The sequence below is a fragment of the Scyliorhinus torazame genome, chromosome 16 (assembly GCF_047496885.1).
Source record: "Scyliorhinus torazame isolate Kashiwa2021f chromosome 16, sScyTor2.1, whole genome shotgun sequence".
NCBI lineage: Eukaryota > Metazoa > Chordata > Chondrichthyes > Carcharhiniformes > Scyliorhinidae > Scyliorhinus > Scyliorhinus torazame.
In genome coordinates this window covers 121979153-121991490 of record NC_092722.1, presented here as the reverse complement: position 1 = coordinate 121991490, position 12338 = coordinate 121979153, and positions in this window count along the sequence as shown.

Below are 12338 nucleotides of genomic sequence, written 5' to 3'. Positions count from 1 at the left end.
CTGCCTCAGAGACGCCCGCACAATCACCAGCCTCCCTCAGAGATGCCCGCACAATCACCAGCCTCCCTCAGAGACGCTCGCACAATCACCAGCCTGCCTCAGAGATGCCAGCACAATCACCAGCCTCCCCCAGAGATGCCCGCACAATCACCAGCCTGCCTCAGAGATGCCCGCACAATCACCAGCCTCCCTCAGAGACGCCCGCACAATCACCAGCCTCCCTCAGAGACGCCCGGACAATCACCAGCCTCCCTCAGAGATGTCCGCACAATCACCAGCCTCCCTCAGAGATGCCCGCACAATCTCCAACCCGCCTCAGAGATGTCCGCACAATCACCAGCCTCCCTCAGAGACGCCCGCACAGTCACCAGCCTCCCTGAGAGATGCCCGCACAATCACCAGCCTCCCTCAGAGACGCCCGCACAATCTCCAACCCGCCTCAGAGACGCCCGCACAATCTCCAACCCGCCTCAGAGATGCCCGCACAATCTCCAACCCGCCTCAGAGACGCCCGCACAATCTCCAACCCGCCTCAGAGACGCCCGCACAATCTCCAACCTCCCTCAGAGACGCCCGCACAATCTCCAACCCGCCTCAGAGACGCCCGCACAATCACCAGCCTCCCTCAGAGACGCCCGCACAATCTCCAACCTCCCTCAGAGACGCCCGCACAATCACCAGCCTGCCTCAGAGACGCCCGCACAATCACCAGCCTCCCTCAGAGATCTCCGCACAATCACCAGCCTGCCTCAGAGACGCTTGCACAATCACCAGCCTGCCTCAGAGACGCCCGCACAATCACCAGCCTGCCTCAGAGATGCCCGCACAATCACCAGCCTGCCTCAGAGACGCCCGCACAATCTCCAACCCGCCTCAGAGACGCCCGCACAATCACCAGCCTCCCTCAGAGACGCCCGCACAATCACCAGCCTGCCTCAGAGACGCCCGCACAATCTCCAACCCACCTCAGAGACGCCCGCACAATCACCAGCCTCCCTCAGAGACGCCCGCACAATCTCCAACCTCCCTCAGCGACGCCCGCACAATTGCCAGCCTCCCTCAGAGACGCCCGCACAATGACCAGCCTCCCTCAGAGACGCCCGCGCAATCGCCAGCCTCCCTCAGAGACGCCCGCACAATCACCAGCCTGCCTCAGAGACGCCCGCACAATCACCAGCCTCCCTCAGAGACGCCCGCACAATCACCAGCCTGCCTCAGAGATGACCGCACAATCACCAGCCTCCCTCAGAGATGTCCGCACAATCTCCAACCCGCCTCACAGATGCCCGCACAATCACCAGCCTGCCTCAGAGACACCCACACAATCACCAGCCTGCCTCAGAGACGCCCGCACAATCACCAGCCTGCCTCAGAGACGCCCGCACAATCACCAGCCTGCCTCAGAGACGCCCGCACAATCACCAGCCTGCCTCAGAGACGCCCGCACAATCTCCAACCCGCCTCAGAGATGCCCGCACAATCACCAGCCTGCCTCAGAGACGCCCGCACAATCACCAGCCTGCCTCAGAGACGCCCGCACAATCTCCAACCCGCCTCAGAGATGCCCGCACAATCACCAGCCTGCCTCAGAGACGCCCGCACAATCACCAGCCTGCCTCAGAGACGCCCGCACAATCTCCAACCCGCCTCAGAGACGCCCGCACAATCACCAGCCTGCCTCAGAGATGTCCGCACAATCACCAGCCTGCCTCAGAGACGCCCGCACAATCACCAGCCTCCCTCAGAGACGCCCGCACAATCACCAGCCTCCCTCAGAGACGCCCGCACAATCACCAGCCTGCCTCAGAGACGCCCGCACAATCACCAGCCTCCCTCAGAGACGCCCGCACAATCACCAGCCTCCCTCAGAGACGCCCGCACAATCACCAGCCTGCCTCAGAGATGCCCGCACAATCTCCAGCCTGCCTCAGAGACGCCCGCACAATCACCAGCCTGCCTCAGAGATGTCCGCACAATCACCAGCCTGCCTCAGAGACGCCCGCACAATCACAAGCCTCCCTCAGAGACACCCGCACAATCACCAGCCTGCCTCAGAGACGCCCGCACAATCTCCAGCCTGCCTCAGAGACGCCCACACAATCACCAGCCTCGCTCAGAGACGCCCGCACAATCACCAGCCTGCCTCAGAGATGTCCGCACAATCACCAACCCGCCTCAGAGACGCCCGCACAATCACCAGCCTCCCTCAGAGACGCCCGCACAATCACCAGCCTGCCTCAGAGATGCCCGCACAATCACCAGCCTCCCTCAGAGACGCCCACACAATCTCCAACCCGCCTCAGAGATGCCCGCACAATCACCAGCCTGCCTCAGAGATGCCCGCACAATCACCAGCCTGCCTCAGAGACGCCCGCACAATCACCAGCCTCCCTCAGAGACGCCTGCACAATCACCAGCCTGCCTCAGAGACGCCCGCACAATCACCAGGCTCCCTCAGAGACGCCCGCACAATCACCAGAGTCCCTCAGAGACGCCCGCACAATCACCAGCCTCCCTCAGAGACGCCCGCACAATCTCCAACCCGCCTCAGAGATGTCCGCACAATCACCAGCCTCCCTCAGAGACGCCCGCACAATCTCCAATCTCCCTCAGAGATGTCCGCACAATCACCAGCCTCCCTCAGAGATGCCCGCACAATCTCCAACCCGCCTCAGAGATGTCCGCACAATCACCAGCCTGCCTCAGAGATGCCCGCACAATCACCAGCCTGCCACAGAGACACCTGCACAATCTCCAACCCGCCTCAGAGATGCCCGCACAATCACCAGCCTCCCTCAGAGATGTCCGCACAATCACCAGCCTCCCTCAGAGATACCCGCACAATCACCAACCTCCCTCAGAGATGCCCGCACAATCTCCAACACGCCTCAGAGATGTCCGCACAATCACCAGCCTCCCTCAGAGATGCCCGCACAATCACCAGCCTCCCTCAGAGATGTCCGCACAATCACCAGCCTCCCTCAGAGACGCCCGCACAATCTCCAACCCGCCTCAGAGATGTCCGCACAATCACCAGCCTCCCTCAGAGACGCCCGCACAATCACCAGCCTGCCTCAGAGACGCCCGCACAATCACCAGCCTGCCTCAGAGACGCCCGCACAATCACCAGCCTCCCTCAGAGACGCCGGCACAATCTCCAACCTCCCTCAGAGATGTCCGCACAATCTCCAACCCGCCTCAGAGACGCCCGCACAATCACCAGCCTCCCTCAGAGACGCCCGCACAATCACCAGCCTGCCTCAGAGACGCCCGCACAATCACCAGCCTCCCTCAGAGACACCGGCACAATCTACAACCTCCCTCAGAGATGTCCACACAATCTCCAACCCGCCTCAGAGATGCCCGCACAATCACCAGCCTGCCTCAGAGACGCCCGCACAATCACCAGCCTCCCTCAGAGACGCCCGCACAATCACCAGCCTCCCTCAGAGACGCCCGCACAATCACCAGCCTCCCTCAGAGATGTCCGCACAATCACCAGCCTGCCTCAGAGACGCCCGCACAATCACCAGCCTCCCTCAGAGATGTCCGCACAATCACCAGCCTCCCTCAGAGATGTCCGCACAATCACCAGCCTGCCTCAGAGACGCCCGCACAATCTCAAACCTCCCTCAGAGATGCCCGCACAATCGCCAGCCTCCCTCAGAGACGCCCGCACAATCTCCAACTCGCCTCAGAGACGCCCGCACAATCTCCAACCCGCCTCAGAGACGCCGGCTCAATCACCAGCCTGCCTCAGAGACGCCCGCACAATCTCCAGCCTCCCTCAGAGACGCCCGCACAATCTCCAACCTGCCTCAGAGACGCCCGCACAATCTCCAACCCGCCTCAGAGATGCCCGCACAATCTCCAACCTGCCTCAGAGACGCCCGCACAATCTCCAACCTGCCTCAGAGACGCCCGCACAATCACCAGCCTCCCTCAGAGACGCCCGCACAATCTCCAACCCGCCTCAGAGACGCCCGCACAATCTCCAACCCGCCTCAGAGATGTCCGCACAATCACCAGCCTCCCTCAGAGACGCCCGCACAATCTCCAACCTGCCTCAGAGACGCCCGCACAGTCTCCAACCCGCCTCAGAGATGTCCGCACCATCTCCAACCTGCCTCAGAGATGCCCGCACAATCTCCAATCTCCCTCAGAGATGTCCGCACAATCACCAGCCTGCCTCAGAGACGCCCGCACAATCTCCAACCCGCCTCAGAGATGCCCGCACAATCTCCAGCCTCCCTCAGAGACGCCCGCACAATCTCCAACCCGCCTCAGAGACGCCCGCACAATCACCAGCCCGCCTCAGAGACGCCCGCACAATCACCAGCCTCCCTCAGAGACGCCCGCACAATCACCAGTCCGCCTCAGAGACGCCCGCACAATCACCAGCCTCCCTTAGAGACGCCCGCACAATCACCAGCCTCCCTCAGAGACGCCCGCACAATCACCAGCCTCCATCAGAGACGCCCGCACCATCACCAGCCTGCCTCAGAGACGCCCGCACAATCACCAGCCTCCCTCAGAGACGCCCGCACAATCACCAGCCTCCCTCAGAGACGCCCGCACCATCACCAGCCTGCCTCAGAGACGCCCGCACAATCACCAGCCTGCCTCAGAGACGCCCGCACAATCACCAGCCTGCCTCAGAGACGCCCGCACAATCACCAGCCTGCCTCAGAGATGCTCGCACAATCACCAGCCTGCCTCAGAGATGCCCGCACAATCACCAGCCTGCCTCAGAGATGTCCGCACAATCACCAGCCTGCCTCAGAGATGTCCGCACAATCACCAGCCTCCTCAGAGACCCCCGCACAATCTCCAGCCTGCCTCAGAGACGCCCGCACAATCACCAGCCTGCCTCAGAGACGCCCGCACAATCACCAGCCTCCCTCAGAGATGCCCGCACAATCACCAGCCTCCCTCAGAGATGCCCGCACAATCACCAGCCTGCCTCAGAGATGCCCGCACAATCACCAGCCTGCCTCAGAGATGTCCGCACAATCACCAGCCTGCCTCAGAGATGTCCGCACAATCACCAGACTCCCTCAGAGATGCCCGCACAATCACCAGCCTGCCTCAGAGATGTCCGCACAATCACCAGCCTGCCTCAGAGATGCCCGCACAATCACCAGACTCCCTCAGAGATGCCCGCACAATCACCAGCCTGCCTCAGAGACGCCCGCACAATCACCAGCCTGCCTCAGAGATGTCCGCACAATCACCAGCCTGCCTCAGAGATGCCCGCACAATCACCAGACTCCCTCAGAGATGCCCGCACAATCACCAGCCTGCCTCAGAGATGTCCGCACAATCACCAGCCTGCCTCAGAGATGCCCGCACAATCACCAGACTCCCTCAGAGATGCCCGCACAATCACCAGACTCCCTCAGAGATGTCCGCACAATCACCAGCCTGCCTCAGAGATGTCCACACAATCACCAGCCTGCCTCAGAGATGTCCGCACAATCACCAGCCTCCCTCAGAGATGCCCGCACAATCACCAGCCTGCCTCAGAGACGCCCGCACAATCACCAGCCTGCCTCAGAGACGCCCGCACAATCACCAGCCTGCCTCAGAGATGTTCGCACAATCACCAGCCTGCCTCAGAGATGTCCGCACAATCACCAGCCTCCCTCAGAGATGCCCGCACAATCACCAGCCTGCCTCAGAGACGCCCGCACAATCACCAGCCTGCCTCAGAGACGCCCGCACTTTCACCAGCCTCCCTCAGAGATGCCCGCACAATCACCAGCCTGCCTCAGAGACGCCCGCACAATCACCAGCCTGCCTCAGAGATGTCCGCACAATCACCAGCCTCCCTCAGAGATGCCCGCACAATCACCAGCCTGCCTCAGAGACGCCCGCACAATCACCAGCCTGCCTCAGAGATGCCTGCACAATCACCAGCCTCCCTCAGAGACGCCCGCACAATCACCAGCCTCCCTCAGAGACGCCCGCACAATCTCCACCCTCCCTCACAGACGCCCGCACAATCTCCAATCCGCCTCAGAGACGCCCGCACAATCTCCAGCCTGCCTCAGAGACGCCCGCACAATCACCAGCCTCCCTCAGAGACGCCCGCACAATCTCCAACCCGCCTCAGAGACGCCCGCACAATCACCAGCCTCCCTCAGAGACGCCCGCACAATCTCCAGCCTGCCTCAGAGACGCCCGCACAATCACCAGCCTCCCTCAGAGACGCCCGCACAATCTCCAACCCGCCTCAGAGACGCCTGCACAATCTCCAACCCGCATCAGAGACGCCCGCACAATCTCCAACCCGCCTCAGAGACGCCCGCACAATCACCAGCCTCCCTCAGAGATGCCCGCACAATCACCAGCCTGCCTCAGAGACGCCCGCACAATCACCAGCCTCCCTCAGAGATGTCCGCACAATCACCAGCCTCCCTCAGAGACGCCCGCACAATCACCAGCCTCCCTCAGAGACGCCCGCACAATCACCAGCCTCCCTCAGAGATGTCCGCACAATCACCAGCCTCCCTCAGAGACGCCCGCACAATCACCAGCCTCCCTCAGAGACGCCCGCACAATCTCCAACCTCCCTCAGAGATGTCCGCACAATCACCAGCCTCCCTCAGAGACGCCCGCACAATCACCAGCCTCCCTCAGAGATGCCCGCACAATCTCCAACCCGCCTCAGAGACGCCCGCACAATCAACAGCCTCCCTCAGAGATGCCCGCACAATCACCAGCCTCCCTCAGAGACGCCCGCACAATCTCCAACCCGCCTCAGAGACGCCCGCACCATCACCAGCCTCCCTCAGAGACGCCCGCACAATCACCAGCCTCCCTCAGAGATGCCCGCACAATCACCAGACTCCCTCAGAGATGCCCGCACAATCACCAGCCTGCCTCAGAGACGCCCGCACAATCACCAGCCTGCCTCAGAGATGTCCGCACAATCACCAGCCTGCCTCAGAGATGCCCGCACAATCACCAGACTCCCTCAGAGATGCCCGCACAATCACCAGCCTGCCTCAGAGATGTCCGCACAATCACCAGCCTGCCTCAGAGATGCCCGCACAATCACCAGACTCCCTCAGAGATGCCCGCACAATCACCAGACTCCCTCAGAGATGTCCGCACAATCACCAGCCTGCCTCAGAGATGTCCACACAATCACCAGCCTGCCTCAGAGATGTCCGCACAATCACCAGCCTCCCTCAGAGATGCCCGCACAATCACCAGCCTGCCTCAGAGACGCCCGCACAATCACCAGCCTGCCTCAGAGACGCCCGCACAATCACCAGCCTGCCTCAGAGATGTTCGCACAATCACCAGCCTGCCTCAGAGATGTCCGCACAATCAACAGCCTCCCTCAGAGATGCCCGCACAATCACCAGCCTGCCTCAGAGACGCCCGCACAATCACCAGCCTGCCTCAGAGACGCCCGCACTTTCACCAGCCTCCCTCAGAGATGCCCGCACAATCACCAGCCTGCCTCAGAGACGCCCGCACAATCACCAGCCTGCCTCAGAGATGTCCGCACAATCACCAGCCTCCCTCAGAGATGCCCGCACAATCACCAGCCTGCCTCAGAGACGCCCGCTCAATCACCAGCCTGCCTCAGAGATGCCTGCACAATCACCAGCCTCCCTCAGAGACGCCCGCACAATCACCAGCCTCCCTCAGAGACGCCCGCACAATCTCCACCCTCCCTCAGAGACGCCCGCACAATCTCCAATCCGCCTCAGAGACGCCCGCACAATCTCCAGCCTGCCTCAGAGACGCCCGCACAATCACCAGCCTCCCTCAGAGACGCCCGCACAATCTCCAACCCGCCTCAGAGACGCCCGCACAATCACCAGCCTCCCTCAGAGACGCCCGCACAATCTCCAGCCTGCCTCAGAGACGCCCGCACAATCACCAGCCTCCCTCAGAGACGCCCGCACAATCTCCAACCCGCCTCAGAGACGCCTGCACAATCTCCAACCCGCCTCAGAGACGCCCGCACAATCTCCAACCCGCCTCAGAGACGCCCGCACAATCACCAGCCTCCCTCAGAGATGCCCGCACAATCACCAGCCTGCCTCAGAGACGCCCGCACAATCACCAGCCTCCCTCAGAGATGTCCGCACAATCACCAGCCTCCCTCAGAGACGCCCGCACAATCACCAGCCTCCCTCAGAGACGCCCGCACTATCACCAGCCTCCCTCAGAGATGTCCGCACAATCACCAGCCTCCCTCAGAGACGCCCGCACAATCACCAGCCTCCCTCAGAGACGCCCGCACAATCTCCAACCTCCCTCAGAGATGTCCGCACAATCACCAGCCTCCCTCAGAGACGCCCGCACAATCACCAGCCTCCCTCAGAGATGCCCGCACAATCTCCAACCCGCCTCAGAGACGCCCGCACAATCACCAGCCTCCCTCAGAGACGCCCGCACAATCACCAGCCTCCCTCAGAGACGCCCGCACAATCACCAGACTCCCTCAGAGACGCCCGCACAATCACCAGCCTCCCTCAGAGACGCCCGCACAATCTCCAACCCGCCTCAGAGACGCCCGCACAATCTCCAACCCGCCTCAGAGACGCCCGCACAATCTCCAACCCGCCTCAGAGACGCCCGCACACTCTCCAACCCGCCTCAGAGACGCCCGCACAATCTCCAACCCGCCTCAGAGACGCCCGCACAATCTCCAACCCGCCTCAGAGATGCCCGCACAATCTCCAACCCGCCTCAGAGACGCCCGCACAATCACCAGCCTCCCTCAGAGATGCCCGCACAATCACCAGCCTCCCTCAGAGACGCCCGCACAATCTCCAACCCGCCTCAGAGACGCCCGCACAATCACCAGCCTCCCTCAGAGACGCCCGCACAATCACCAGCCTCCCTCAGAGATGTCCGCACAATCACCAGCCTGCCTCAGAGACGCCCGCACAATCACCAGCCTCCCTCAGAGATGCCCGCACAATCACCAGCCTCCCTCAGAGATGCCCGCACAATCACCAGCCTGCCTCAGAGATGCCCGCACAATCACCAGCCTGCCTCAGAGATGTCCGCACAATCACCAGCCTGCCTCAGAGATGTCCGCAAAATCACCAGACTCCATCAGAGATGCCCGCACAATCACCAGCCTGCCTCAGAGACGCCCGCACAATCACCAGCCTGCCTCAGAGATGTCCGCACAATCACCAGCCTGCCTCAGAGATGCCCGCACAATCACCAGACTCCCTCAGAGATGCCCGCACAATCACCAGCCTGCCTCAGAGACGCCCGCACAATCACCAGCCTGCCTCAGAGATGTCCGCACAATCACCAGCCTGCCTCAGAGATGCCCGCACAATCACCAGACTCCCTCAGAGATGCCCGCACAATCACCAGCCTGCCTCAGAGATGTCCGCACAATCACCAGCCTGCCTCAGAGATGCCCGCACAATCACCAGACTCCCTCAGAGATGCCCGCACAATCAGCAGACTCCCTCAGAGATGTCCGCACAATCACCAGCCTGCCTCAGAGATGTCCACACAATCACCAGCCTGCCTCAGAGATGTCCGCACAATCACCAGCCTCCCTCAGAGATGCCCGCACAATCACCAGCCTGCCTCAGAGACGCCCGCACAATCACCAGCCTGCCTCAGAGACGCCCGCACAATCACCAGCCTGCCTCAGAGATGTTCGCACAATCACCAGCCTGCCTCAGAGATGTCCGCACAATCACCAGCCTCCCTCAGAGATGCCCGCACAATCACCAGCCTGCCTCAGAGACGCCCGCACAATCACCAGCCTGCCTCAGAGACGCCCGCACTTTCACCAGCCTCCCTCAGAGATGCCCGCACAATCACCAGCCTGCCTCAGAGACGCCCGCACAATCACCAGCCTGCCTCAGAGATGTCCGCACAATCACCAGCCTCCCTCAGAGATGCCCGCACAATCACCAGCCTGCCTCAGAGACGCCCGCACAATCACCAGCCTGCCTCAGAGATGCCTGCACAATCACCAGCCTCCCTCAGAGACGCCCGCACAATCACCAGCCTCCCTCAGAGACGCCCGCACAATCTCCACCCTCCCTCAGAGACGCCCGCACAATCTCCAATCCGCCTCAGAGACGCCCGCACAATCTCCAGCCTGCCTCAGAGACGCCCGCACAATCACCAGCCTCCCTCAGAGACGCCCGCACAATCTCCAACCCGCCTCAGAGACGCCCGCACAATCACCAGCCTCCCTCAGAGACGCCCGCACAATCTCCAGCCTGCCTCAGAGACGCCCGCACAATCACCAGCCTCCCTCAGAGACGCCCGCACAATCTCCAACCCGCCTCAGAGACGCCTGCACAATCTCCAACCCGCCTCAGAGACGCCCGCACAATCTCCAACCCGCCTCAGAGACGCCCGCACAATCACCAGCCTCCCTCAGAGATGCCCGCACAATCACCAGCCTGCCTCAGAGACGCCCGCACAATCACCAGCCTCCCTCAGAGATGTCCGCACAATCACCAGCCTCCCTCAGAGACGCCCGCACAATCACCAGCCTCCCTCAGAGACGCCCGCACAATCACCAGCCTCCCTCAGAGATGTCCGCACAATCACCAGCCTCCCTCAGAGACGCCCGCACAATCACCAGCCTCCCTCAGAGACGCCCGCACAATCTCCAACCTCCCTCAGAGATGTCCGCACAATCACCAGCCTCCCTCAGAGACGCCCGCACAATCACCAGCCTCCCTCAGAGATGCCCGCACAATCTCCAACCCGCCTCAGAGACGCCCGCACAATCAACAGCCTCCCTCAGAGATGCCCGCACAATCACCAGCCTCCCTCAGAGACGCCCGCACAATCTCCAACCCGCCTCAGAGACGCCCGCACAATCACCAGCCTCCCTCAGAGACGCCCGCACAATCACCAGCCTCCCTCAGAGATGCCCGCACAATCACCAGACTCCCTCAGAGATGCCCGCACAATCACCAGCCTGCCTCAGAGACGCCCGCACAATCACCAGCCTGCCTCAGAGATGTCCGCACAATCACCAGCCTGCCTCAGAGATGCCCGCACAATCACCAGCCTGCCTCAGAGACGCCCGCACAATCACCAGCCTGCCTCAGAGATGCCCGCACAATCACCAGCCTGCCTCAGAGACGCCCGCACAATCACCAGCCTGCCTCAGAGATGTCCGCACAATCACCAGCCTGCCTCAGAGACGCCCGCACAATCACCAGCCTGCCTCAGAGATGTCCGCACAATCACCAGCCTCCCTCAGAGACGCCCGCACAATCACCAGCCTCCCTCAGAGATGCCCGCACAATCACCAGACTCCCTCAGAGATGCCCGCACAATCACCAGCCTGCCTCAGAGACGCCCGCACAATCACCAGCCTGCCTCAGAGATGCCCGCACAATCACCAGACTCCCTCAGAGATGCCCGCACAATCACCAGACTCCCTCAGAGATGTCCGCACAATCACCAGCCTGCCTCAGAGATGTCCACACAATCACCAGCCTGCCTCAGAGATGTCCGCACAATCACCAGCCTCCCTCAGAGATGCCCGCACAATCACCAGCCTGCCTCAGAGACGCCCGCACAATCACCAGCCTGCCTCAGAGACGCCCGCACAATCACCAGCCTGCCTCAGAGATGTTCGCACAATCACCAGCCTGCCTCAGAGATGTCCGCACAATCAACAGCCTCCCTCAGAGATGCCCGCACAATCACCAGCCTGCCTCAGAGACGCCCGCACAATCACCAGCCTGCCTCAGAGACGCCCGCACTTTCACCAGCCTCCCTCAGAGATGCCCGCACAATCACCAGCCTGCCTCAGAGACGCCCGCACAATCACCAGCCTGCCTCAGAGATGTCCGCACAATCACCAGCCTCCCTCAGAGATGCCCGCACAATCACCAGCCTGCCTCAGAGACGCCCGCACAATCACCAGCCTGCCTCAGAGATGCCTGCACAATCACCAGCCTCCCTCAGAGACGCCCGCACAATCACCAGCCTCCCTCAGAGACGCCCGCACAATCTCCACCCTCCCTCAGAGACGCCCGCACAATCTCCAATCCGCCTCAGAGACGCCCGCACAATCTCCAGCCTGCCTCAGAGACGCCCGCACAATCACCAGCCTCCCTCAGAGACGCCCGCACAATCTCCAACCCGCCTCAGAGACGCCCGCACAATCACCAGCCTCCCTCAGAGACGCCCGCACAATCTCCAGCCTGCCTCAGAGACGCCCGCACAATCACCAGCCTCCCTCAGAGACGCCCGCACAATCTCCAACCCGCCTCAGAGACGCCTGCACAATCTCCAACCCGCCTCAGAGACGCCCGCACAATCTCCAACCCGCCTCAGAGACGCCCGCACAATCACCAGCC